Source organism: Symphalangus syndactylus, chromosome 4 (assembly GCF_028878055.3).
Source record: "Symphalangus syndactylus isolate Jambi chromosome 4, NHGRI_mSymSyn1-v2.1_pri, whole genome shotgun sequence".
Lineage (NCBI taxonomy): Eukaryota > Metazoa > Chordata > Mammalia > Primates > Hylobatidae > Symphalangus > Symphalangus syndactylus.
In genome coordinates, this window is record NC_072426.2 from 92,133,018 (window position 1) to 92,159,123 (window position 26,106).

A 26,106-nucleotide genomic window follows, 5' to 3' on the forward strand; every position below is an offset into this window, starting at 1 on the left:
TGTTGTTCCACCCAGTCTAAGTGGGAGCTCTCTTCCACTCTTACTGTGTTGCTCATGGAAAATCCACACTCTTCTTGCTTTATTATTTAGGGCAAGTCTGTTCTTCTCCTTTTCTCAGTTTTCTTAGCCACTTATCCAAACCCTAGTGACCCATCCACATGTTTTCATATTTAAAAAAAAAATATACTATTGCAGGAGAAAACTCTTTGGGTCTCTTTAAGAGTTAGAAGTGGCTGTATTTGGTTGTGATTATAAACAAATTCTTTCCCACCTTCCCCTTAATGGATTTATCACACTGGCACATAGGTACTCTATATTCGTGAAGCTAAAACTGAAAGCCAATGTGACTGAAGAGTTCCAGAAGGCAGGAGCTTAACAAGAAGTCGAATAGCAGTTAAGCTAAGCAGACCGAGAGACAGGGCTTTAAGCACAGGGTGTGAACAGAGCAGTGGAGCTGAACTGCTTCCTGGCGCAGAAACAGGCTAAGCATAGGCTTTAAAAAACAAAAAAACAAAAAAACACCAGTATTGTTGTAGACATATATGGATTCTTTTTTGTCTTTCCTTCCGCTTTTTTTCTCCCTGAACATTTTTCTTATTAATTTATTTTTAAACAAGTAATTTGACAAACAGTGGTTAAGTTAATCATGAATCACAGTCCCATAGGTCTATAATAAAAGCAAGTCTCAGTTTCTTCATAGCATATTCTTATATGAAACTTTTAAAAAAGTATTTCTTACACTAGATTCCCAAGAATGGAAAATATTGTTCTATTCACCACATTTTTATATAAACAGTGGATGTTTTCTTTTTTCTTTCCTTCCTTTATTTCTTTCTCTCTCATTCTTTTTGTTTTTACAAATGCAATAGATAAAAAGTAGCATTTCTTTTCATTTGAGTTTCTCTGATAATTTTGACCTAATCACCTTTCTATCTGTACGTTTACTAATTGTATTTCCTCTTTTGTGAATTGATTGTAACTATCTTATTTGTATTTCTTTCCATTTTCCATATTAATGATGAAAAGCATTGCAAAAGTATAGCTTAATTTCAAATATATTTATACTTTTTCTACTTAATAAACATTTAGAATTTTAGTAAATCAAAATTATTAGTAAATATTTAGAATTTTGTTCTTAAATAAATATTAGGTAATCATGGCAGACACTGCTGGTTCTCTGTCGGAATCCTCTGGGAACTCTCTTAGCATTTCTGTGGGATCCTCCTCTGGCTTCTATGTGCTTTCTTTGTCATTTATTGCCACTCTCCTTGGAAACCACCCTCAGGCAGTCAGAGCCTTCTTGGCTGGACATGCAGAAAACCTGAATTATCCAGGAGTTTACATTCCTACCAGAGGTGCCCTCATACTTAACTGACCAGAGTGAAACTAAGAAAGCTCAGCTCCCCTTGTTTAGGGTTGGAACAAATTCTAGACCAGTGTTACACTCCCATTTCCCCTACCAGTTTGACTAAATCCTTTTTCTGTGTGTGATACAGCCTTGCTAGGATCTTCCCTTTTTTCTCCCAGCTTCTTTCTCTCCCTAACTAGTTGTCTGTTGGTGTGCACTCAAATCTTCTAGGTTATCTGACCCTATGATAGTAATGGTTTAGTATGAAGAAACAAGAAAAATAATGTGTTGGAAAAGGGAACATTGTGGAAAAAGGGAAGAATTAAAGCTTCAAAGAACTTTTACATTTTCAAGATATGAAAGCTAATGTGGACTGACAGAACACATGAGGATTTTTTTAATTATTATACTTTAAGTTCTAGGGTACATGTGCACAACCTGCAGGTTTTTTACATATGTATACATGTGCCGTGTTGGTTTGCTGCACCCATTAATTCATCATTTACATTAGGTATTTCTCCTAATGCTATCCCTTCCCCATTCCCCCACCCCATGACAGGCCCTGGTGTGTGATATTCCCCGAGCAAACTATCGCAAGGACAGAAAACCAAACACTGCATGTTCTCACTCGTAGGTGGGAATTGAACAATGAGAATACTTGGACACAGGGCACATGAGGATTTTCTCAAAGATCACACAACCTGGACTAGTACTAACATATTTATTTGCCACTTGCAGGGAATCAGCTTAACACATGATTCTGGAGCCATACTGCTTTGATGGAAGACCCTGGCTCCACTACCTGTAGCTTCATGATGATTTATTAAAATCTCTCTGTTTCAACCACCTTGACTGTAAGGTGGAGGTAATTATAATTTTTATTTTACATGGTTAATGTCAATATTAATGAAATAATAATACTAAGGGATTCAAAGAGTTACTAACATGTTGTAATCATTACTGGAGAAAAGCTACCTAATTTAATATTCTTTATATGATATGAAATGGAGCTAATTAGTTGATACTTTTTTGCTATTTTGATGTCACAAACAATTCCATTTACTGGTTTTTGAAATTTACATTTTTTAAAGTATGTATTATAACTTCCTTTTATTTTCAGAAAAAACTTTATATTTCCAAAACGGAAGTTGATGGTTTAATTAGAATTATCTGCATATTATGCAACCTGGTGTAGTTATCTTTTCCCCACTACTCAGCTATGAATAGTAAAAAGATATAAAGAGCATTAAGGACCAAAATATAGAAGGTGAGTGATGCCTCCCATGACAGATCATAAGACAGACTTACAGATTTAGGTGGAACATAGATAATGTTAAGTGCAGGTCAGATAGGCCACCAGAGCCCAAGGAGTGGATGAGGTGGTTCTATGAGTTCCTCTTGGAAAATGAAAGAAAAGGTAGAATGATCTGACAACCAGATAATTATTTGTATGAGAGATGAGGGACACAATTGGCTTTCTACATTTGTGAAGATATCTATGAAGCCAAGCTTGATCAATTCATAATGAGATTCAATGGATGCAACCCATATGCAAATTGAATATCTGACCATACAGCATCAATTACAAAAAATAAAAATAAAAAAGCATAGTTATAGGAACTAGGGAGTGGAAATAAGTACATTTTTCTCAGATACCCTATAAAGCCAAATTGAGGTTCCTTTAACATTCAAAATCTGATTAAAACTCCCAATAATAAGCCTGTTAAAAGTATCTGATTGCCAGATCCCCATTGTGTGAAACTGCAGCAACTAAATGCTAAGAATAAATTTTAACTCAGCCAGAAACAACACCAAAATGCCATTTTAAATGCTCAAGAAAGCCTAGTTCAAATAAATTCCCAAATAACAAATGTGCAGGGAATTACAAGCTGTGTTGCATCATATAATTTTCCCTGTTTCTTCCCTGTCCTTCTCCCTATTGTTTTTTTGTGTGTTTGTTTTGTTTTCATGTTAAAGATTTGGCTTATAAAGAAGACTTAAAGATGGAACAAAATTTTACCAGAAGGCTTAACTACCAAATAAAAAAATGCCATTGAAGATTTTCATGTTAGCTGAAAAAAAGGTCTTTCTCACAAATACACAATTACAATGCTGCCACATTTTAAGGGAAAAATGCTTTCCTGCCTTCCTATTAATTAAAAATCACATAATGTAAGAATAAATGAGGTAAAGATCATAGGTAGATTTCTTTAGCAACGAAAATGGCCCTGCCATGTTGCAGTGGGATAAATACAACTTAGAGTTCACTCAATTTTTCAGGTTTGTAATTGTGCAATTCTTAGTGAATTGTTAATTTTATTAGATTCACATTACTTCACATTTTGTGCATAAATTAAGATTTTATTACCATTTTATATAGTGTTATTTCAAATGTGCATAAAGTGTATTCATGCTTTGTTAGGTAAATGTAGTAAGCATTAACCACAGAAGGCAGCTCTTAGGGAGGGAGTCAAGGTCTTCTCCCTGTCCTTGCTCCCTCTTCTCCTGCCACATCAGAGAAGATTTTTATAGTTCAAGGACAAATTGGGTTCCAAGGGCAATAAGCTAGATATCAAGGATAAGGGGAAGAAAGACATTAAATATGACTACTAGAATTCTGATTTGATGTACTGAATATATGATGGTGCCATCTCTGAGAATACAGGTGCTGGATGGTGATGAGTTTATGAATTTGGTTTGGGGAATATTGAGTGGGAAAGGCCCATTGGATACACATGTTTGTGGCTCACAGAAAAAACAAATGCCTATATAAACAAAAAGTGCCAAATTAATGTTTTGCTTATGTTTATTTACATTTGGTATTATTGTTACCCTTTAAAATAGGTCCGTTGAAAGATAAAGGAATAAAAACTCTAAATATGCCTACTTTATCTCTACAAATATCCAAGTTCCAGGTGAAAATTTCAATGTAAATCAAATATGACTTAACATGATAGGAAACAAACAGACTTCAATGGGACACAACTTGCCTTCAAATTCTTAGGGATTTAGAGGTCTCAGGAGACAGACTATCTCCTGAGTGAAGATTACGTATGATATATGCAATTCATCCACAAGCATTGTATTCATGTAGCACTATAGAAAAATCTGAAGTATACAGCAAATTCTTATTAAAAATACCCTTGAGCCATATGGAAAACAAAGATTTTCCTCTGATCAAAAATGTGATTTTTATAGTTTAAATTGGATTCTGCCTATAGAAGTTTTGAAGACTGCATTATACTTTGTAGTCATATGTTTTTGAAAACTGAAATTGTAGTTAAATTATTTTATTTCTTTTTTTGGAGACAGAGTCTCACTCTGTCACCCAGGCTGGAGTGCAGTGGCATGATCTTGGCTCACTACAACCTCCGCCTCCCAGGTTCAAGCAATTATCCTGCCTCGGCCTTCTGAGTAGCAGGACTACAGGTGCATGCCATTACGGCCGGCTATAAATTATTTTATTTCTAAACCTTACTTTACCAAAAGAGTAAGTTACACTGTGTCAAAAATTTTCAATTTTTATATAACAGCCATTATGAAATTTAATGTTTTCCTGGAGGATACCTATTTAAATCAGTTACATCCTAGCTTAATCTTCTGTGTGTGTGTGTGTGTGTGTGTGTGTGTGTTTTGTTTACAGTCCACACTAAAATCAAACCACTTCATTTCTCATTGATGTGTGATGGCTATTCAGCCCGTCTTACCTCTGATTCCTTTTCTAACACTAACTGTTTTCTCTGCCAAGTGATTTAGAAGCATAAACCTAGAAATCTAGACTCAGATTATGACCATTTGCAAGCCTAGTAACTTTGATAGTGGGACCCCGTGCACTAAATCAAAGCACAGAAGTGCAAGTTTTTGCCTGACTGGACAGAGAGTTTATAAATGCTACATAATCACAGTGCCAAAAGACAAAGATAAATGATTCAGTGTAAGCCAAATGTTATGTTTTGGTTTGTCTTGAATATAAATGCATGTCTGGGAGAGCCAGAATGGTCTGTTGGAAATAACTTCAAACAAAGAAGTGAGCTTGAATCCCAGCTCTGTGTCACATTAAGTGTGAAGTCATGGCTAAAGCAATAGCGTGTCTGTAAACTTAAGATTCTCATCTGTACAAGAGAATAATAATGCTTTTTCCATATGATCGTTGAGAAGAGCAACTATCATAATGCCTATAGATAGCACATATGCCCTTTGGCATGTAGTATGAAGATAAAATGTCATTAAAATAAGTTTCAGAAAAGAAAATATTTGACAATTATGGGTAAGTTAACCTTTAGGCAGGGGCAGAAATAAAGTCACAATAACCATTACAAAGTGAGCCGCTACTAATTCTTATGGAACTGTAGGTCACAGCTCCTTTTAAATTCTTCCAGAGATATGTGTCACATCCATTTAGACATGTGTCATCTTCAATAAAATGGGCCTGCAGAGCCAGGCATTGAAACCCTGTCTCTTTCAGATGAAGGCCCAGAAGACATCAAAGTGGCTCCCTCTATAGGGCAACTCAATTCTGTGAGGATTCTTGACATTCATCCATGGAGCATTTGTATGGAAAGAATAAAGGAGCTGTACACCTTGAAGTTCTTAGTCTGGCTCCTTCCCCCTAAAATGGTCCATTGTCTTTGGAAGAAATTTGTGTATCTTGATTCTCTCATCCTTTCAGTTCACTGTAGGGCACTCAGTCCCTTTTGTAAATGGACAGCAGCCAGTCTCTGCTTCAATGTCCAATGCCCATTTATACATATATAAAATGGTTAATTATAACATCACTTTAATGACTTGATTATAAGGACTTTCCTATGAATTCTCCCTGCAACATAAGCATTTTCTCTCCTGAGGCATTAACAGCCATTCTTTATGAGATGTAACCAATATTTCTACACTTTGCTTTTTGCAGTGGGAGAGGAAGGCTGAGTTGTGATTTGTTGGGTCTACAGTCTAAGAATAACTATTTTTTAGTTTCCTCTCTTCCTGCTATATACATCAACAGTAAATTTCTCTAGAATTTGCTACTATATTTTTGCCTGGAATTCATTATACTTTCTTCTTTTCCTTGACTATTAATAATGTACAAGTAAATCTTGTATTCAGTTGTAGACAAGGTTCCCATAGTCTTTATTTCTGATTTTTACCCCACTGTATTGTACATGCTGACTTAAGCCACTGAACCAAACAATCCCACAATGTACAACAAGCTGGAGTTAAAAACAAGCAAGACAGAGTTCCATGGAATCTCGGCTCACTGCAACTTCCACCTCCCTGGTTCAAGCGACTCTCCTGCCTCAGCCTCCAGAGTTGCTGGGATTACAGGTGCCCACCAACACGCCTGGCTAATTTTTGTATTTCTCATAGAGACAGGGTTTCACCATGTTGGCCAAGCTAGTCTTGAACTCCTGACCTCAGGTGATCCACCTGCCTTGGCCTCCCAAAGTGCTAGGATTACAGGCGTAAGCCATCACGCCAGGCCTTGTGTTTGCTTCTATTCAAATCTACTCATCCTGGACCTTTGATTTTCTCTTCTTATGTATTCAATCCCACTTTTGTAATTGGAGTTGTTCCTTGCTAATTTTTTTTTCTGGCTTGACTTTGCTTCACTCATGGGATTCTTTTTAAGTATCTCTGCTCCCCCATTCTTTATTTTTTCCCCACATTCATTCAATAGCATTTATTCAACAATTACCTTGCTTTTCCTTTTGCCAATCTTGATGCTTGGCAACACAATGGAAATACAATAAAGAAGACAGGCACATTCTCATACTCTAGAGGATCATACTGATATTAATCCAATAGTCACACATATCAGTGTAGAATTCTATAAAGACTTCTATAAAATAAAGAGAAATAATGCTAGGAGAATATTTAAGAGGTAAGCCTGACTTTGTCTGGGGGTATAAGAAAGTCTCTTCTAAGAAAGTAACTTTCAGGCTGAGATGGCAGACATTATCCATTTAAAGGGGGAGAAAGCATCCCAGGTGGATCATCCTGCCTTTTTCTACTTAGCTCTTTAAACTACCTCACCTGGCAGAATGTCAGCTCCCTGGTATTTAAATCCCCATCTCTCCTAGCTGGACATGCTAGGACATCATCGAATTCTTGCTTCTTTACCCTTGTTTAGTAGTCTTATTTAACCCCTTTGTTTATTGTATCGTGTCCTATTTTAATTTTTAGAAGTAGGCAGGGAATCTATAATGAAACACTTACTTTATATTTCAAATACTTGAGCCACAAACACCCATCCAATTCCGATATGACTGCCTCAAACTCTACCAATCAACATGTAAACACAGAGAGATCTATAACTTAGAGGATGAAAAGGTAAGAGAATGGAATGTTCATAATAACACCTGCTCCTCCCTGCTGAGTTCAAAGGGCTGTTATTCTTTTGAATAAAACAACTTGCAGTCAAGTCTTTCCCTTCAGGCTAGGAGGGGGAAAAACAGTGTTTCTTATAACAAAATCTCATGACAAGGAAGCAATGCAAAGCCCACAGAATTTATTATCCTTTGGTAATGCATGTGTATATAGTTTATACATGAAACTAAACATTATAATTGGGAGTAATTGAGGAAAACTCCATTTCACTTGAATTTCAAAACTTTTAAATAATGGAAGAATTCCAAATAAATTCAATTTTACTATTTCAGATACATTCAGTAACACAAACTACTGCTAAATCTCTGCCAAACTGATTTCCTGCCAGATTTAATAACTAAAGCATTCCCTTCCCTTATATTTGAATGTTTCTTTGAAATGTCCAGGGAGATAAGACAGCGTGTTTTCCTCAAAAGTCTGGAAAGCAAATAGGCAAACAGGACGCAAGCACATGAACGGGTACAAAAGCCTGAGAAAGAAGCTGCTGCCAGTGAGGAGCAGAGGTGAGTCTGTGGTGAGTCCAGGAAGAGATCTAAACTGCCTGGAGCCTTGAGCTTGTGGCGTGAGGCACAGTGCTTGCACATAAAGGCTTCAATATCAGTCACAACTTCGTGATGAGAGAACACCTTGGGAAGTTTTAGGAAAGAGTCAGGAAGAGCCTCAGAACCTTCTAAGATTCAAAAATGCCAATTTTACAGATGAGAAAAGTTTGGGGATGAGCCTTAGAAATGAAAAAGAGTAAAGAGGGAGGAAGAAAAAATTTCAAGTAGATAAAAGAACTGAAGTATAAATCAATAAACAAAACAAATGATGGGAATTATTCGATCTTTGAAGGAACAGGTCTTATTGGACAGATGTATTTGAAACACCTGTAATATTTAAACACCTTGACTTTGAGGGCTTCCTGTGCCTTTTTTTCATCTTTGTAATCTAACATGAACTATTGCAGTGAACTAAATGAGATAAGCCACCATTAACTGTATGTTAAATTGGATAGATTGAAAAGGTGTGTTGAGGTCACACTGGAAAACTCTGATACCTGACTTAGATTCTCAGCATTGCCAGACCATTGGGCTCTGTTTTCACTGTGGCATCAGCTACCATCATATTCTGCAAATGGCTCATATTGGCTGTGCCTAGACTGGTACAACCTGGCCTTTGAGGATGGCAACTAAGAATATTCATTTATTCAGAAATAGTAATTGGACATCCACCATGTGGGATTTTAACTAATTGCTGGGATAAAACCAGTCAAAATAATAATTAAAATAATTCCAATATTTAACTTGTATCTGTCAGAAAATCTTAATTATATTAAAATAAACTCAACAACACTCCTCTCTTTTCCTTCCATCACAACCTCCTCTCACCTCGGGCTAATGAGAGCCCCTCACTCAAAGCTCTGCCCATCCCTGCAGCCCATCCATCACTGCATCATCACTGCTCTTTATCCCTACCTCTCCCGACCCTCTCAGCTCTGTACTACATAGATCGACTTAGTTTTCTTATCTTTCACTTTTTTCCCTTTTCTCAAGCCCCACCTTCCTCTGCTCAGTTTTAAAGATATCTCAAAATTCTAAAATCCATTTTTGCAGGAAGCTATAGACCTTAGAGAGTGGGGAAGGCAAAATCAAGCTAACAAAAACAAAAAACAAAAACCAAAAAACATTGTCTTGAGAGACTGGGAAGAGTGTGGAGAAGCCAGAGCATTATAATTCCCTCCCTCCCCCCTTCCCTTCCTTCTTTCTATCTGTATATGTTTTACCATATCATAATCTTCTCCCGGTCAGTCTTTGCTTTGTCGCTCTGTCTCTCTCTGTCTCTCTCTCTCTCTCTCTCTCTCACACACACACACACACATACACACACTCCAAAATACAATGTGGTTCCTAGAAGTTACAATTATTTCTAATGATAGCACACCTCCTTAGAGGAATGTAAATATTCTTAGGTGCCCTTGAAGATATTATCAGATGTAGCCTGTTTATGATCTTCTAAGTATCTTTTCTCACAACTGGAAATTGGTGGATGAATGGCTTCCTGCAGAAGAAACACATCATCAGCAACCCCACTAAGAATCTCTGCATTCACTTGCTAAAGGGTATGTGCTTACCAGATGACAACCCTCCCAGTTTCCAGCTGCCACTAGATGTCCCTCCTAGCCAATATTGAAATGCAACCACACTTCCCATCCTTCCTGGGGTCTCTGATGTGTAAACAGATAGATACTCTGGGGTGCCTGCCCAGCCCCACCACAGTGTTAGCAAATTAGAGGGGCCTATTTCCAACCTGGGAATGATCCTGTCTCTGGACATCTGTGTGGCTCTGATGGAGATTAAGGAACCAATTTACTCACAGTGAATCAGACATGGCTTCTTGGTGGTGTTTCAGAAACACGTTTTAGCTGTCTTATCCTAGCCATCCTATCTCCTCGCAGGGCTTCTGGTCTGAACTTCATTAGTCATCCCTACTTTCAAGTCACCATATCTTTCTTTGTCCTCTGTCTGGCTTGTTTTCATCAATGGGAAAACTGAGGGGCTCTGCAGAGTAATAATGTCGTCCAACGTAGTTAATTGAATGCTGTAATAGACACCTGACGGTGACCCCTAATGAATCACAGCGTTGTATAATCCTCCTGCTTTGTATGCTGTGGAAACTGTGATTTACTTCTAATAATACACTATGGCAAAAGAGATGGGATGTCATTTCAATAATTATATTATTTGGTAAAGATGAAAGGATTTTTCAAGGCAATTCAAATTCCTAATCCACTGACTTCCAGGTAATTAAAAGGGAGATTATCCTAGGTGGGCCTGACTTAATCAGATGAGCTCTTTTAAAGAGGATCCAGACCTTCCGTGAAGTTAAAGGCTCTAAGGAACATAAGCTTTCATTCTCATTCTCTCACCTCTCTCTCTCCTTACCTCCCTTCCTCTCACCATCCCTCTGAAATCTGCCAACAACCTGAGCAAGCTTAGACGTGGATCCTTCCATGGTGAAACCTCCAAATGGGAACACACTCTGGCCAACACCTTGACCTGAACCTTGTAAATTTCTGAGCTCAGGAAAGTTAATCTGTGCACAGACTCATGATCCACAGAAATTGTGAGATAAGAAATGAGGGCTGTTATAAGCCACTAAATTTGTGATAATTCATTATGTAAAAAATAATATAATTATTGATATTAAATGCACCCAAATCTACTCAATTAACTGCTTATAAGTAACCAGGAGTCTTTCTTCTGCACCCCATCAAATCATTATGTGCTCCCAGTATTTTTCTAGTCTAAGTACAAAAATCGAGCATGCTTACCCTCATTGCTCTGATACAGATTTATTTTTTAATTTTGGTGTAAGAACCCCATCACTATCATACATTCATTTCAGTTTACTTCAAAGAAATATTGGCTATATGGTCCCTTAAATGTTTTGTAAATAATCATGACATTTCTTTATCTCTAACCCTCTTTATCATTGTCTTATGGATTAGACAACTTTTTGGGGTTTTTGGAAGTAACTTAATACCTGCAATAAAACTATTGGTTTTTTTTTTTTTATATAACTTTGTATGTAGGCTATCTCAGTCATTCTCCAGGTTGTAAGTGGGGCTCAGCTGTTCTTCTTCTGGGACCACCTACTTGGCTGTGCTCATCTCAGCAGGGCTGCAGGAGATCCAGAAGACACATGGATGTCCCTCAACGTCTCCACTCAGAGCTGACACAAGGTACCTATTGTCCACATTCCATTTCTCAGAGCAAGTACCTGACCAAATCCAAAGTAAGCAGATAGAAATTTTTTCCGTTCCACAGATGTGCGGATGGGGAGGAATACATTTGTTAATCATACAATTCAGTATATTCTTGTGCTACCGGGTTGTGTTTCAACTCTTGGCCTACTTTCTATCATTGAAGTCTTAACTTTAAGTGTACAGGTAACCAGTACCATCATCGTTCCAGAGTCTGTCTGATGGATCATGCAATCTTGACCATGGAAGCAAAAACAAATGTCTTAAACAATTCAAGTAGGACATAATTTCTCTCAATGTTCATGCCATATCAATTGGTATCTGTGGCAGTCAGGAGAAAAATAAAACAAAACAAATCACAAGCTCCAAATTGGTATGTCATGATGGATAGGTACTTTGCTGAGTTTTGCTCAAGCTAGAGATCATGCATAGGTTTGTGTTTCTTGTGAAAAATTTGATAATTGAATAGAGTCTTCTTTCAAATGATGAAAATCTTACTAGGATATCATCCTCTCAAAAACTCTTCAGTGTTCCTGTATAATTCCTGATTTGATGGACTCTTCCTCATCAGTTCCATTGTTCCAACAGCTTGGCAGTAAGGATGAAAATACACTTTTGACTCACATTTTTAGTGATGACTTTCATTCTGACTGAGTATGGCTGGGTGCTGAGCTGAAATGCAAAATCCTGGATGGTAGCCCTCTAACATATTACCCCAAAAAACCAAAAGGATGACTCAACCCCGGAATGATGTTATTTTGAAGAAACACAGTTTGCCAGCCAAATGCATTTTAAGAAACATCCAATTATTTACTTTTGCTTCTCAAAGAACATCAGAGGAATTTCCTATATTAACTTTGGTCAGAGAAACTTTTCTGAAACCATCTTCCCGTCTATCTTCTGAACAACCCTCAGACGGTTTTGTTCAATTCACTTCAACCCACAGTATACAAGCCAGCACTACATTCTCATGTCTTATGGCCACTTCTCTGACGCAGATTTCTCTTCTCTTGCAGGAAATAGCATCCTTGTCCTTCCTGCAAGAATGGAGGGGAAGAAATTGGGAGCAAATCAGGCTGCAGGTAGGTAAGTCTTTTAGCTGATTTGGGGGGTGGGGCAGGAATCTGCAAACACACTTATATTCACAATTTTTAGTCCTCAGCACAGAGTCTTATTAAGGCTTAATTGGCCATTTCTCAAAGTCACAGAAAGCAAATTTTGGAAGAGTATTTAAAATCATCCAGTTATATCCTCATTGTTTATCTAAATTGCTCTTCTGCATAACAGATAAGAAAACTGATGCTTAAATACCACCAATGACACAGGACTAGATGTGAAGACATCTGGAGTCAGACTGTTATGTTTTGTCTGCTCTAAAGGAATTTCTAGCATATGTTGAGAGAGCTGATATCATCTCCATGTAACTTTCACCCAATAATCCTAAAAGTATCCCTTAAGAATGTGTTCCCAATTTCTTTTCTATCTGATGGCCCTATAAATAATTGAGGATGACTCATTTATATTATTGGACTATGTAAGTATGATTTCAAATGCTCTCATGTAACATGGACTCAAGTGTCTTCATCATCCTGATTGTCTTACTCCAGGGCAACATTTATTTGTAACTTTCATTGCTTGCCCTGGCCTCTAGTGATTTGACAACCAAAGTGCAGAACAGGACCCCTTAAGTCTCCTTTCCTGTACACCATAGTCACATTAATTCAGTATAAACTTCAACAGTATTTTGGGAGAGGGAATAGCATAGTGTTGTAATAACACCAATGTGGAGTGAAATTACCTGCATTCATAGCCAGACTCAGCCATTTGCTGTCCATGTGCTTGGTTTCTTCATCAAAGAATGTAAGTGATGCCAACTTTATGGGGGTTTTGCAAGATTCTAATGAGGTGATACACACAGAAAACATTCATAATGTCTGGTGCATAATATAAGGGCTCAACTAATGTTAATTCTTCTGATTATTATTGCTACTCTGAAAACTCCCAGTTTTAGAAGTCATAGTCAACTAAATTTTCCAGCTTCAAAAATCACATTTAATATTTTAAAACTATTATTTTCTCTGTATCACATTACTCGTTATTAATTCTACCTATACAAATGAATCCCCATTGCCAAATTAAAAAATTAAATCAAATACTTCTCCTTGTGGTCTCTGGATATCCAAGGAATCTACTTATACCTGGAGATTATCTCTGAATAGCAGATGCTAAAACTTGCTTTCTTGAATAAAATAGAATAAAAACAGTAGCAGCAATAGTAGCACAATTTGCTGAGTGTTTTCTATGTACTAGGCATTGAGTTAAAACTTACACAGACACATAAACACTCTTCAAACACCCCACAGACAGATGCACATCACACTTTCCTGTTCTTGGGTTTTCCATCAATAGTTTAAAAATAACGATTATGACAGTGATAGTAATAGCAGCAGCTGCTACACTCCCTTAGTCACAGAGACATTAGAGGGATAAAGAGACAATATCTGAATGTGTCTTTTCCAGGCTCTGCCACGTTTGCCAGCAGGATTTGCATTCGTGATTGGGACTGTTTCACAGGCAATTTATTTCCCATTAAAATCATTCCCACAAGGCCATTCCAAATATCAGTACAGCTTTCCTTTGGCAAATACATCACAACTGTTAACATTTTGTTAGAAAATTAATACTTACAAAGTGCTTTCATAAACATTATCTCATTTAAGCCTCACAAAAACCCTACAGCAAAGAACGTTCAAAGAGCTTAACAATACTTGTAGCAAAGCTTGCAAAGTTACCTGTCAGGTGTTGGAATTAAGACTTGAATTTATATCCGTATAATCTCTAATCTCTTTCATACCCCCACACAAAGAGGCTTTTTGAGAACCTTTGCCTGGGAGACAGGAAGTCTGAATGGAAATTTCTGGTTTTACCACTTCTGACACCTCTCAGTACCTGCTTCCTGTCTGGAAATGGTCAAAATAAGCCCCCTCTCACAGAATCAGTGTTAAACGTGATAGTGTGGATAAACCATTCTACAAACTTGCAAGCGTTTAACAGAGGTTTGTCACACAAATATGACATGTAAATGTAATGTTTTACAGAAATTTCAAACTGATTTCCATACTGTCAGAATGATAGCTATTGTATGATTGTTGCTTTCAACAGTTCAAGTCACCGTTTTGAAGGGTGTGCCTAATAAAAATGTAGACAAGTTGTAGCCATTGGTAAATGTTGTATAAAAACTGACTTTATTTTTCAGTTTGGGAAGACTTTTCCTGCATCCCTTTACTCATTTTGATTTCTTCTTCACGCTTTTGCAGATGAAGAAAAGCCAATAAAATAACAGCATTGGGCCTGATGCCATGGCTCATTCCTGTAATCCCAGCATTTTGGGAGGCTGAGGAGGGCAGATCACTTGAGGCCAGGAGTTGAGATCAGTTGAGACCAGCCTGCAACATAGCGAAACCCTGTCTCTACTCAAAGTACAAAAAATTAGCCTAGTGTGGTAGTGCATGCCTGTAATCCCAGCTACTTGGGAGGTTGAGGGACTAGAATCACTTGAACGCGGGAAGTGGAGGTTGCAGAGAGCCAAGATCACGCCACTGCACACTGCACTCCGGCCTGCGTGACAGAGCAAGACTCTGTCTCAAAAAACAACAACAATGACAAACAAACAAACAAACAAAAACAGCATTGATTCTGCCTCCTTAGAAAGGACTATTTGCTAAATGTGGGATGTGTATAAATGTGCATAGTTAGGATAGGTGATTAGTGCTATTCTATGTTTCCTTGATGTTTCACCCAAGCTTAGTAGGGCTTTTTATCCATTAAAGCTTCATTTTCATTTTGTAGACATGAGTATAAAACATGTAAACATATAATGAATACATTATGTTAAAATTATAAACTGTTACACGGTATTTTATATTATAATTATTGTTACTATTTCAAAGATTGCTTCATGGTTTGATAGCCTTTCTTGCAAACCTCAGGTTTAAAACAAAAATTGCCATGAATCTTCTTCTGTGAAATTCTTTGATTAATTAATTCAGAGAGCTTTATTTACTGGAAAAAAAATCTGATCATCAACTAAGTGGCTCAATAGTTTTGGTCAAGTAGCTCATCTAGAGTACAGCATTTATAGTAAATAAAGTAAAAACATTTTTAAAAAGTGCTTTACAATCCTCAAAGCACTTTTATTACACACATATATAGACACAAAATACACATATCAGGGAAAAATTATAAAATATCACACTATGAGTATTGGCTAGCTGTATGACTTGGGTGGCAGCACCATTCATAAAGTGCCTAGGATTTGTCTGTTGTACATCTTGCTTCCTAAATCATAGTAAATGAGGCAAAACCTTACATAACACTCACTGATCCACTAATCCCATTAAAGTTTTCAAGGCAGGATTTCAAGATCTATTGCAGTAACAAGCATCAGTTACAGCTAACCGGATATTGCTGAGTGAAAAAAAAAATGTGTTTGTCATTCACTTTTCCAGGTCTTTCTTTTTCTTTAAAAAATCAACTTATCTTCTTCTAGTATAATCCATTCTATGGAATTAGAGTGAATTAGTTTCAAGCAGATTACAGCGTCAGTAGAAGAGTTAGCAGAAAGTAAGTTAGTGCACACCCCAACATGTGCTTAAAACTGATTTCTTTAATAACTAATGCTGAAAATGTAATGAATTATATAGCATAATAAGGAAAAGAGCAATAGTTTTAAATAAATTCAAAAATGAAAAAGGTGTCTTAAAAAGAGCTATCTTGCTTTCTTTCTGCTGAAAGGCTGAAAACTCCTCTAATTTCATAAATATTTTCCTGCAATTCTCATACTGTTTGGAGCTACCATCATTGCCATCTCATTCTTTTACCCCAAGACTTCCGAATTGGGAAATCTTGCTGGCTGTCCCTGCATCCTCAGAGCTTTCCTATTCTCCATTCCTTTGGAATCTAGGTTCCACTCTCTCTCATTAAAATCACTAGCTCTTTACTTGGCCACAAAAGGCCCCTTTAGACCAAAGGCTATGGTCTATTTTCTATTCCCTTTCTTTCTTATATGTGCAGAGTTCTAATTTATTTTCCACTTTTTCTTCCTTAGGATTCCTTACTCCCTCAGCTTCCTTGGCACTACCCTCTCTATACTCCCCTATCATCTTTTGATATACTCCTTCCAGTGTTTTGGATTGGTCCCTACTCCTCAAATACATACCTCCACCAAAAATCAATTTTCAGTTTTCTTCTCATGAAAGTCTATACATGCTTCCTTGGAGATTTCAGTCATCTGTTCAATTTTTTTTCATTAGGCAATCATTTATTATATTTCTAAAATGATTCAAGATAACAGGCTGTGGAATACAAAGATGAAGGTTGCCATAAAATATAAAAGAGCTTAATCGAATTACCACCTACCAGATTATATATTTTTAAAAGCTAAATATATGAACTTCACTTGTTGCCTGTGTGCCAAGGTACCACATCCCTGGGCAACACTGTTGTAGATTCATACCACATACAGCAAAAATGAACTCATCTTGTTTCTTCTAACTTGCCTAATCCTCCAAATTTATCTTTTCTCTCTGCACTATGACACTGCACCTGCCACTCAAGTTTCAATGCATTGGAGTCATCCTTGACTTGTTTCTTATCACATTGCCAACAAACATAAGTAGTTAGTAAGTCTTATCAGTTATTTCTGAATCACAACTGTTCATCTATTTCCTCCTTTTCAATATTAGTTCTACTTCACTACTCAGAGTTCTCACTTGAAGTCAGAGCAACTAAACCATCTTATAGTAGTCAATGTTTGTGCCTGAACTCTGCTCACCTCACATCTCCAACCCATTTTCTTCTTTACTGCTAGTGAGAGACAGGACTAGCTGGATTTCCTAGACTGACTAAGAATCCCTAAGCCTACCTGGGAAGGTGATTGAATCCACCTCTAAACACGGGGTTTGCAACTTAGCTCACACCTGACCAATCAGGTAGTAAAGAGAGCTCACTAAAATGCTAATTAGGCAAAAACAGGAGGTAAAGAAATAACCAATCATCTATCGCCTGAGAGCACAGGGGGAGGGACAATGATCGGGATATAAACCCAGGCATTGGAGCGGCAACGGAAACCCCCTTTGGGTCCCCTCCCATTGTATGGGAGCTCTGTTTTCACTCTATTAAATCTTGCGACTGCACACTCTTCTGGTCCATGTTTGTTACGACTTGAGCTGAGCTTTTGCTTGCCATCCACCGCTGCTATTTGCGGCCGTCACAGACCCGCCGCTGACTTCCACCCCTCTGGATCTGGCAGGGTGTCCACTGCGCTCCTGATCCAGCAAGGCATCCATTGCCGCTCCTGATCGGGCTAACGGCTCACCATTGTTCCTGCACGGCTAAGTGCCCGAGTTCGTCCTAATCCAGCTGAACACTAGTTGCTGGGTTCCACCGTTCTCTTCGTGACCCACAGCTTCTAATAGAGTTATAACACTCACTGCATGGCCCAAGATTCCATTCTTTGGAATCCGTGAGGCCAAGAACCCCAGGTCAGAGAACAAGAGGCTTGCCGCCATCTAGGAAGCAGCTCCCCACCTTCTTAGGAGCTCTAAGAACAAGGACCCCTGGTAACACTAGGATCATCTAAGTAAATACTAATTGAGCCAGGCAGGGTGGCTCACTCCTATAATCCTAGCAGAGAAGAGAGCTCTTGAGGCCAGAAGTTTCAGACCAGGCTGGTCAACACAGCAAGATCTCATTTCAATAAAAAGAAAAAAAGTATTAAATAAATAGTAATTAAAACCATCTTCCTCAAATCCTAAATTATTCTCCACTATTTAAATGACCGTGGATTTTGTGGGCCCTCCACAAGGTAGCTGCAATCCACTTTTCCAGCCTCGTCTCCAATGTAGCATTTATATTAACTCAAAACTCTTACTGAAGGCATTCTAGATCCTACCATTAAAATTCTAGTCTCAGGTCCTTTCCACATGCTAAGTTCAATAGTTGGAATATGACTTCCTTCCCTCTACTTTATTGATTATACTATTCTATCTAGATTTGTCAACTTGACTTTTACCAACTAGATATCATTTTTGCTAACTTGTACATTACTTCTACCATTACACTCCAGCCCTTGACTCTTTCCCTTAATTGATGTAATGCATTACTTACTATCTTCACCTTTTATTGGTGCTATTATACATTCATAGATTATAAACAAACTCTTATATTTCTATCGCGAAATGTAGAATATATAAAATACGGAATATGTGATAGGCTAGAAGGAAGATAAAGTAGTAGCCCAGACTCCCAGAAATAAATACACCAACAATTTTAGGCACTGTCTTCAATTTTATTTTTAAGTTTCATTTAATTCCACTATTTTTCAAACAATGTAAATATGGATCTATCTCCAATTGGGGCTTAAGACTCTTGAATGCTGGTCTGAGCTTTATTACTTTTGTTTACTTAATGCCTGACATCTAGAAGGCACTTAATAAGTGTCCAGTAATATTATCAGAGGAAAATCACATATGTAGCCAAAATGAAAATTATATATTCATTTCTGTGTTGATCTGTGTATGTCATAGTGACAGAGGTATATCAGCTCTGTTCAGTATTGCCTACCTTACACCTACCATAGTACCTGAAATAGCATAAATTTATTGAATAAATAAATGTATTAAAATCATGCTCTAAGGGGCATGTACTATAGAAGATTTATATGGAAATCTCTTGTTAATCTTCCATTTATAAAGACTTATCTCTTACACAGTCTTTAAATGGAAATTATTAGTTGAGGCCGGGCACTGTGGCTTATGCCTGTAATCCTAGTGCTTTGGGAGGCTGAGGCAGGCAGATCACGTGAGGTCAGGAGCTCAAGACCAGCATGGCCAACATGATGAAACCCTGTCTCTACTAAAAATACAAAAATTAGTCGGAAATCATTTGAACCCAGGAGGCAGAGGTTGCAGTGAGTTCAGATTGTGCCACTGCATTTCAGCCTGGGCAACAGAGTGAGACTCCATCTCAAAAAAATAAAATAAATAAAAAAATAAGTAATCAGTTGATATAGCACATAGTCAATGTAATTTGTTATATGATAGTAAATATTGTTACAGCCAATATTTTGATTAGGAGAGCAAGAAAGAGAAGAAGCAAATTTCCATTTTGTGACCTTCAACTTATAAAACCAAACCTATCAAAGGATGAATTTATTAATTAGGCATTGGGGAGGATGTGATTGCATGTCATTTATCAATAGATATATATCAACAGGGTATAAATCAGCTACAATGAAAAAGCAATCTTTATATTCAATTCAGTTCAAAATAGTAAAAATCATTATGAAATGGAGGAATTAATGTTTAGCAAAGGCATAGCCCAGCCCTTGTGTTAACAAGGCCTCCTGTGTTAGCAAGGCCTCCGGTGTTCCTCATTGTCCTGGATCATGAAATAGTAATGTCACCCAGACATCCTTCCATGTTATCTATCTCTTCCAAGAGAATGGCCATAAGCCCATGACAAGGGCAGCCAGTGAGTTTCAGTTCTGAGGGATACAACTTTCAGTGTGAAGAGCAGGCAGTTCATGCTCTGTCTTCAGGTTTTGTTTTTTCTCATGGTTATTTAATTCATCCACTTGTGATCAGCATCTCTTGGAATTTGTGTTTTTGGATTCTCTTCTTCCTCTTCATTGCTGCTGGAAGAGGACTGTGGAAATTGCTTGGCCTTAATCTAAAGCTTTAAGTCTTCTCACTCTAGATAAAACGAGACTTTGATGTGCACAGGAAGTTAACCTACATTGTTAGGGTAAATTGTGAAGCTAAAGCCCAGCAGTTCCTTCCTGCTGCTGTTCATTGGTCTGGCACTGTCCTCACTATATGTTTCTCCTTTGGGTCATCTCATGTCTGTGTGTCCATCTATGGCCATGATAGATGGCTGGGCTGTTTGGGGATTAATTCAAGTATTCAAATTCCTGAGAACTTACCACTTCTCATACTCCGTTAGAAGAAAGAATATCGTGAGGTACTAGTGGGATGAGAGCTGTATGTGTAGGAAAACAGATGTCTGACTTCATCAGGCTTATTCGTGTGGGAGTCTGGTTGCATGTAATTGCACCTGTCAAAGAGGCTTGAAAACTGCCTATTATTTGATGCACACACCTCAGAACAGTGACGATAAGCAAAGAATATTTGCTTTCCCAGAATGACAGCAGCAGCAGCAACAGCAGCAACAATAACAGAAAACCAACCTACCATAGCATCAAATTGTTGTTAAGCCTCTCCTAAATCAGTACATCTCAAATACTGTGATTACGTATTTCTGGCCATGGCCACACTTTTTAGCACAATTATAAACCCAGGGTGTCCATAGGCAAAACAGGGTTGAGGCTTAATTCAACTGCTTCATTTTCCTGGAAAAAGAAAGCCCAGTGTTTAAATTGGGGAAGAGATTAGGCCAATCTTATACAATCAGTCAGTGAAAGAACTCATACACTATTGCTCTTCTAAGTCCAGTCATCTATCCCCTTCACCGAAATGCTTTCTTTTCCTCCTGAATTACTCTAAGCATCAGTGATTTTCCTCATTTAAATAACACAGGGATTTAGGGACATAACAAAAATATCACATCTTTTAAATGTTAATGTGGGTGTCACTATGCATTTATGTATGTAACATCTATTATTATCTTTATTCAGTGTTCAATTTTATGTCCTAAATGTAAATCAGTTTCAGCCACTTTCTATTGCAGCAGAGCAAATAAACACGTAATTACCTGAAAAACAAAGATAGTTAGCTTTTCACTATTTAAAATAAATCTCTTTCCCTTTCTGTCTCTGTCTCTTTCTTTCTTTCTCCTACACACACACACACACACACACGCACACACATACACACATACACACACACAGAGCAGGTTGTTGGTTGAGATTAATCCTCATTTTAATTTTCCAGGTCATTGAATATTTGTCTATAGACTCCTGTTACTTCCTCTTGATTAAAAACTTCTTCCTCTGGTAGAATATTACTTCCGTTTTCAGCATACATGATTTGGATTTAGCCAAAGTTCAATTACGGAGGTAATTGATGTAACCATGATGTAACTTGAATATTGTACAAATGAACTGCATATGTAAAATTTTGGGGTAAATTCTTTTATGGGAGAAGGTGACACCCCCCCACCCCACCATCCCTCCACTTGCTTTGGCTGGAGTAGCAGATGATTATTCCCCAAACTGCGTTCTAAGCAGGAGAATTTTAGCTAATTGCAGACTTTTGTTAAGAGATAGAAAGGGCTGGGTTGCTCTGAACTATAGAAGGGATTTGTATTAAGTGGGAAGCAAAAGAAAGGAGAGAGGAGTGGTTTGTTATTTAAGGAACTTGGAAGAAGAAAGAATGAATATATCTAATGAGGGACTTTATTAAGTTTCTGCTGTGTGTTATACTTTTCTTCCCCGTTTCCCCATGGAATGAATCTTCAATACAGTATCAGTTTTTTAATGTGTTAAGACGTTGGTTCTGTTTTCAGAGTTGTTCCAAAGGCTGCCCTAATTCAAGGTAAGTGGGGGGAAAGAATAGGCACAGTCCATGTCTCTCTCTCTCTTTGTATGTATTCATGTACGTTTGTGTGTGTATACATGCATATAAATGTGTGTGTGTAATAGCCCAATGGGTTCTTCCTGCCTGCTGCGCACAAGAACTGTACAGACAAAAAACAGTTCACTGAGACTGTGGCTTTGCAGTAAAGAAAGAAGCTGGTCATTTAGGTGATAGAGTTATCATTAAAATCAGTCTTCCAAAAGTCCAGAGGTTAGAACCTTTCAAGGATAGTTTGGTGTGCAGGGCACTAGGAAATGGGAGTTGCTGATTGGTTGGGGAATGCAACCATAGAGCTGTGGAAAATGGTTCTTGTTTGCTGAGTCTGCCTCTGCGTGGGGGCCACAGGACTGGATGAGTCATGAGTCCTGAGTTCCAGTGGGGTCAATCAGTTGCCAGAATTCAAAAGTCTAAAAGACATTTTAAAAAACCAATCTTAGGTACTTTAATAGTGATGTTATCTACAGTATAACAGGAGTAATTGAGGAAGTTACCAATCTTGTGGCTTCTGGCCACATGACTACTGAGAGTTCAGGCCCCTCCCATAATCCTAATCTTGTGACCTTTCATTAGATTTTCATTCCTTGAGCAAGAAGGGAGTTAGTTTTAGAGAGAGACTATCATTGTCAGAGGCATTTGAACCAGAGCAACTCCATCTTGAAAAGGGGCTAGGTAAAATAAGGCTGAGACTTACTAGGCTGCATTCCCAGGAGGTTAGGCATCCTTAGTCACAGGATGATGTAGAAGGTCAGCACAAGATACAGGTCACAAAGACCTTGCTGACAGAACAGATTGTGGTAAAGAAACTGGCTAAAATCCACCAAAACAAAGACGGTCATGAAAGTGACCTCAGTTGTCCTCATTGCTCATTATATGCTAATTCTAATACATTAATATGCTAAAAGACGCGCCCACCGGCAACATAACTGTTTTCAAATGGCATAGCAATGTCAGGAAGTTACTCTATATGGTCTAACAAAGGGAGAAATCCTCAATTCCAAGAATTGCCCACCTCTTTCTCAGAAAACTCATGAATAATCCATTCCTTGTCCAGCATACAATCAAGAAAGAGCCATAACAATAGCCAACCAGCAGCCCTCGGGGCTGCTCTGCCTACAGAGTAGCCATTCTTTATTCCTTTACTTTCCTGATAAACTTGCTTTCACTTTACTCTATGGATTCACCTCAAATTCTTTCTTGTGTGAGATCCAAGAACCCTCTCTGGATTGAGATCCCTTTCTGGTAACATTATCATCTTTTCCAAGTGAAACTATAAACTGAATTTTTCCTGTAGTAATCTTGGTCCACACCCAGGAATGTGTGAAGACAGCCAGCCTAGAAGGCTAGAAGCAAGATGGAGTCAGCTATGTTAGATTTTTCTCACTGTCATAATCTTTGCAATGACAGTTTCACCTTCAAGTGTGTGTATCTGCAATGACCTAGAAAGACCTGGAAAGATGGCTTCTTAGATATTTCCTAACCTTAAGTCAGATAATTCAGAGGATCTAGAAAGTGTCCCAAAACCAGGATTGGCCCTTAATATTTCAAGAAGTACAAGCCTTTTTTGAGCACATCCTTTATGTGACCTAAGATAGAGGGAAAATAGTAGTGACACTTTTGACTTTTTGATGCCATATTTGCATGCCTGTGCCAACTTTATCATTCCCCCTCTGCTAGGACTTTGACAGATTTGTTTTCAGCATTCTGAGCACTATTTTTTAAAAAAAATTTTAATTATTTTTAATTGGAAAATAAAAATTGTATATATTTATGATATGCAGCAATGTTGGGGCCCAGAAACAGATATGCCAAAATATGGATTGTTGACATGCTGAATTGAAGAAACCTCAAGTTCTCTCTGACCATCACCCACTCATTGTCCTCCCAAAGTCCTTCTCTGCCTAAGATCCAAACCCATCAAGGACAATTGATTTTTTCTTCTCCTCCCTATAAGACCAAGAATGTAAACACACCTGAACAGATCCCTTCACTGTCAAAAGCATATCCTGAGAATGACCCTATGGTCTAAAAAGAATATGTGTTTGGATTTCCAAGCTAAGGAACCTGGGAATGGTCAACCTGAAGATTCACTCCTTATCTATGCAGGACATCTGATCCCCAGGCCCACTTGTTGGGATGTGGCCATACAGGGCATCCAGGCCTTTTGTTTTGGGTTAAATGGAGGTTGTAGGGTGGAGGTTGCTAAGTAAAAATGATATATAACTCCATGCTTTTTACAAACGTTAGCAGTTCTCCTGTCCAGCTCACTGCCACTGGACGGCCTCTGTATGTAAGTCCTCAATAAACCCAACGTCTCATTCCCTATCTCTGGTCTTCCCTGCAGCCTCTCCAACAAGGTGCCCTCCATATTGGAATCAGTAGAGGTCCAGCATGACAAACAAATGTGAACAGATATCTCACTGCGGTTTTAATTTGCATTTCCCTGATCATTGGTGATGTTGTATGCCTTTTCATATACATGTTGACCATTTGTATGTCTTGTTTTGAAGAAAAATGTCTATTTAGGTCCTTTACAAACTTTTAATCAGGTTATTCGTTTTCTTACTATCGAGTTGTCTGAGTGCCTTTTATATTTCAGATAATAACCCCTTATCAGATGTATGGTTTGCAAATATTTTTTCCCATTCTATAAATTGCTTTTTTGTTTTTGTTATTTGCTGTACAGAAGCTTTTTAGTTTGATGTAACCCAATTTGGCTATTTTTGCTTTTGTCACCTGTGCTTTTGGGGTCAAATCCAAAAAAAAATCATCTGAGCACTACTTTTGGTGGAATATCAACTCCCTAAACATCAGCATGACGTGTTGATAGAGCATACTAAGTTTATTGCTTATCACAGTAAGAGAGAATACCACCTAGACAGTGTTTTCTAGTTCTCAGAGAAGGAAGGCAAGGTTGATTTTATCAAAAATAAGAAATTTGGTTTAAGGTGTGTCTTTCAATGAGCAGGCTTGATTCTCAGAAAGTTGCTGTTGCTGAGATTCTGGAGGTAGTGAAAATAAGCATTTATTTTTTAAACCTGAGCATATTTATTCATGTTTTTAAATGTTAAGAATCATGTTATCATGGGCAAAGCTCTACCTCAAGAGTGCGAATTCCAGATGGTGTGGAACTGTATTCATTAAGATCTGTTTCTGGGTTTTATCCAGGGATACTAAGGGATCATATTTGAATGTTCTCTATGGGCCACTGCTTAGCTAAGGTCCCTTTGGATTTATTGGGTCCAGTCTGATGTCTGTGGGAATAAAAATTATTTTCTAGGGTCTCAGCTGACTCAATTTTACAATCCACTACCTTGAGGGGAGCAGATATCAGTGGGTGGGATGATGTTCAGGAAGGTCTCAAGTGATTTTCATCTCATCATTAGGTTGCACTTAGAGATTGAGAAGTTATTTCTATTGAAATGGAATCATAAATAGGCTGGGCGTGGTGGCTCACGCCTGTAATCCCAGCACTTTGGGAGGCCGAGGCGGGCGGATCATGAGGTCAGGAGATCCAGACCATCCTGGCTAACATGGTGAAACCCCGTCTTTACTAAAAATACAAAAAAAAAATTAGCCGGGCGTGGTGGCGGGCGCCTGTAGTCCCAGCTGCTTGGGAGGCTGAGGCAGGAGAATGGCTGAACCCAGGAGGCAGAGTTTGCGTTGAGCCGAGATTGCGCCACTGCACTCCAGCCTGGGTGACAGAGTGAGACCTGGTCTCGAGAAAAGAAATGGAATCATAAATAAAAGGAGTTGAAGAAAGATATTTCCCTCAGTAGCACGGTTTATTCATGGTCCAGGGAAGAATAGTAAATGCTTAGAAACAACAAAGTTTTGGGGAGAAGCTCATGTAATAAGAAGGATATATTGTTTTACAGGGTTCTGAAATCTTATTTATTCCTCCATGTAGTCAACTTTCAATAGCAGTGGCTCAGAGCTAAAAGAACTGTTGAATCCCACTGTGTTGAAGAAATTTTTTAAAAGCCAGCTCGAGCATGTGTTTGAGGAATGCAAGACCATGAAATTGCTTACAGCTTTTCTCA

At 38.0% G+C, this 26,106-nt stretch overlaps 1 long non-coding RNA gene across 2 annotated transcripts in view; it reads right to left on the bottom strand.

The window, feature by feature from the left end:
- The window catches only part of LOC129480294 (uncharacterized), a 51,314-nt gene that overhangs the window by 16,237 nt on the left and 8,971 nt on the right, over positions 1–26,106 (bottom strand). Inside the window, exons 1-3 of one of the 2 annotated variants that reach the window (XR_008656974.2) lie at positions 11,365–11,592; positions 10,083–10,266; positions 9,650–9,766 (exon numbers count right to left, since the gene is read on the bottom strand). This is a non-coding gene — a long non-coding RNA (uncharacterized lncRNA). Of the gene's footprint in view, positions 1–9,649; positions 9,767–10,082; positions 10,267–11,364; positions 11,593–26,106 lie in introns of those variants that run through there. The other variant, XR_008656975.1, reaches the window with a different exon arrangement.